Source organism: Pseudopipra pipra, chromosome 8, assembly GCF_036250125.1.
Source record: "Pseudopipra pipra isolate bDixPip1 chromosome 8, bDixPip1.hap1, whole genome shotgun sequence".
NCBI classification, from domain to species: Eukaryota; Metazoa; Chordata; class Aves; order Passeriformes; family Pipridae; genus Pseudopipra; species Pseudopipra pipra.
Genome location: NC_087556.1, coordinates 31,215,141 through 31,219,038, shown reverse-complemented (window position 1 = coordinate 31,219,038; position 3,898 = coordinate 31,215,141).

Genomic DNA, 3,898 nt, shown 5'->3' with positions numbered 1-3,898 from the left:
GGAAAATAAAAAGGCTGAGAACAATAAAGTGGTAGGTGAAAGGGGTTTTGAACTAAGAGCAGAGAAACTCCAAGCACTTGAGAGTGGCTACAGGGAGGGAATCAGTGCCTCATGTATCCCCTATAAACAGACCTACATCCCACGTTTCTGGCTCTATCTCCAAATTTCTCTTCCTCAGAAACCTCATTTCAACTAAATGCTGGAGTGACAAGTGTAATAAAAATAACACCATAAAATGCATGAAGAATCTCCTTTCCTAAATATCAGATTTTAAAAGCAAAATACACATTAATTCTCCTCTGTCCTGCTGGTGACACTGATGTGATTCATGGCCATTCAGCTGCACAAGGCTGAGTTCTGTTCTTTGAGAAACAGAATATAAATCTTCAGATGAGCTATAAAATGGCTGGATGATTAATTCTGTGTTATCCTTGAATGTAATACCAGTGGGTGGGAAGAAAAGGGAAATATCCCACAGAAGAGGAATGGAGCACAGACGAACTCAGAAGTGTCCCAAGGTTAATCTGAAAGAGTTTCTTTCCTGTGTCTCCAATGAAATGTGATGCTCTGAGGCTGATGCTGGGAATGGAGCCCTCAGAGGAGCTGCCACAGGCTCTGGAAAACATGGGGAACACACTGGGCTGGGGCTGCTCCCTTTTCCCTGCTGGGTCCAAATACAGTCAGAGCAGCTTCTCTTGGGAAGGTAAAGCTCTGTTGCTGCCACATCCTGCAGGAAAGGGAGACAGGGCTGTGAGAGCCCAGGCTGGAGCTGCCTGGATCCTGAAGGGACCTGCAGGTGACTCCTGGAAGGCTGAACAATTCCATCTTTCACTGTCTGCCAAAATCTAGTAAGATTTTCAGAGAATCCCAGAATGGTTTGGGTTGGAAGGGACCTTGAAACCCATCCAGTCCCACTCCCTGCCATGGGCAGGGACACCTTCCACTAGCCCAGGTTGCTCCAAGCCTCGGCCAGCCTGGCCTTGGACACTTCCAGAGATGGGGCAGCCACAGCTTCTCTGGGCAACCTGTGCCAGGGCCTCACCACCCTCACAGCTGAGAATTCCTTCCTAATATCCCATCTAACCCTGCCCTCTGGCACTGGGAAGCCATTGCCCCTTGTTCTGTCCCTCCAGGCCCTCGTCCAAAGTCCCTCTCCAGCTCTCCTGGAGCCCCTTTATGCACTGGAAGAGGCTCTAAGGTCACCCCGGAGCCTTCTCCAGGTGAACACTCACAGCTCTCCCAGCCTGGCTCTGTAGAAGATGTGCTGAAATTTTCCTGATTTCCATTTCAACAGATGCAGAATATCGTTTTGTATGAGATAAGTTTTAAATATATTAAAAAAAATGACATTGAGTTTAAAATTAATAGAAGGGGGAAAAAAAGGTAATTAAGACATGTCTGAGGGTTTGATATAAGCCTGGAATTTAAATGAAAGTGAGAAAGGATTTTATATCAGCTCTTCCTTGCCCAGATCCCAAATGAGCCCCTGGCTGCCCTGGGTTCTGGAGGTTCCCCATGCTCTGATCATCACATTGTACTGGGTTCAGAAGTGCCCTGGCAGAAGAAATGGATCAATAGCACCAATGACATGTGACTCTGTGGTAAAATTCCCTGCCAATTTTATTTTTGAAGTCCTTGTAAAACAGCACTGAGAGGTGCATTGACAGGAACAAGGGGCAAAGAGTAGCTCTGTCCCTTGTCCTGTGCCCAGGGCACCTGGGGGTTGGGACCCACCACATCCAGCTGTGTGTGGCTGGTGTGGGCACAGCTCCCTGAAGATGGGATTTGGGTTTTCCTGCTGTCACCTGTGTGTCACCACTGGTTGGACCTGCCAAGGAGCCCAGGAGCTGTTGGGCCCCATTAGGGAGCACTGGCTGCTCCTGACAGAGTGCGAATGAATATTCATGGCCATTATTCTGCTCCCCACCTAGGTATTATCTGTTAAAAAATTAATTAGTAAATCTGAACTCATCTCCCAAGCTTGAGTCACAAAACTGAGTCCAAATAAAAAGTGGTTAAAACCAGCCGAGGTGACAGATGATGTCCTCAGCACAGCTGCTGCTTCCCTGGTCCCCAGTAGTGTAAAACCCCCAGTTCCCCAAGGAGAAGCAGCAGATGGGTGTCACAGACATGGTTGTGTGTTAAAACCACAGTTCCATGGATATTTTGATACCAGAGGAGAAGGAAGGAGTGTTCAGGGCCCTCCTGCTCAGAGTCACAGCAGGAGGAGCAGCCACCCCCAGGAGCTGCTTCCACAGCTCTCAGCCCTCTGACCCCAGACAGTTTTTGAGACACTTCTGAAAATTCCTCACAAAGTTCAGGCTTTTTATTTTTCCTGACTCACAAACCAACAGAAATCAAGGTCATAATGTGAATGACCAAGCTTTTCTACAGTTTAAATTCTCATCTTTTGCTGTCTGAGCTCTGGAAAGTCTGAGTGATACAATGAGGGAAGTGCTGATGCCACAAATCACTTGAACGAGGCAAAGGTCAAGAGAACAGACTGTGAAGACATTTAGAGGGGACCAAACAAGTCCAGTTCAATTGGCAGGATGATGGTGGAGGAATCCACATCTTACCAAAGACACATCAGTATTAATTTTAGATTCCTTGCAGTCGTGCAGGGATCATACCCGGGAATCATTTCTGAGCTCATTTTCTCTCTGTGTGTGGTATTGCTGATTGCAAGTGAAGTGCTGAGCAGCATAAAACAGAGCAGAAGTCAAAAAACACAAAGAATTGTGTACTACCTGCTGCAGATTCTTTGTCCCAACCTACATTTTTATTTTTTAAATTAGAGTGGCCTTACTTGGCAAATGCACCCAGTACTTCTAACCCCCAAAAGAGTTGGGCAGACAGAGGGTTGCTATAATCAGTTAAGACATGAAAACTCCAAAAGATGGGAGAGTTAGATTCAAGATGAAATAAATCAGAGAGTATCCTGTAGAGATTTATGGAATTACAAAGAGAAGAGGAAGAGACACCAAACCTGACACCTGATCCGCCTTGCTGTTATAAAGCACCAATTTCTAACACAAAATTAGTTTTACTTCTGACTTATTTTGTTTTACTCCAGAACAAGCCTCCCATGGACTGAAGCATTTCATCCTGCAATAAGAGCAGCTGAGATATCCATGGAAAAGGACCTGACAGAAATCATCCCCTGAGCCCACAGGTGGTGGTGTCTGCAGCCTCCAGCCCACTCCCCTTCTGTGGGGATGGCCATGGTCTAGTCCCATGGATGCTTTGGAGCAGGGCACCACTGGGATCGTGGGCTCCACAAGATCAAATAAAGAAAGAAATTAAATTAAATCCAGTACTTCCAGCAGTGTAAATATCCTTACATGCTGTAACAGGTTACAGCAAACAGGGACACACACTCTCCTGCACCACAGTAAAATTTCGTGATTAACTAATTGGGTTTGTAAGAACTAATCCCAGCTAAGAGGATTTTCTCCCCAACAGCTGAGGGGATGATCAGAAGAGATGGACAGAATAAGGTACAATTAAGGCCCCTGTAAACTGTATTTCCCCAAAAGAGCCTGTCTGGGCTGTTGTACAGTCTAGAAGAGTTAGAAACTCAGTATTTAGGGTAGTCCCAAAGGCATCACAGGACAAGAAGAATAACTAAAAGGAATCATTTAGGTTGAAAAAGCCCTCCCAGACCACTGAGTCAACCCTGTGCCCAGCCCTCACCTTGTCACCCAGCCCAGAGCACTAAGGGCCACATCCAGTCCTTCCTTGGACACCTCCAGGGATGGGAACTCTACCACCTCCCTGGGCAGCCCCTTCCAACTTCTCAACACCCTTTCCAGGGAGAAATTTCTTCTGGATTCAGGTCGGTGCAGGAAGGGGGGAAACATCCCTGAGGACACCAGGCAAAATCCTGCCACGCTCT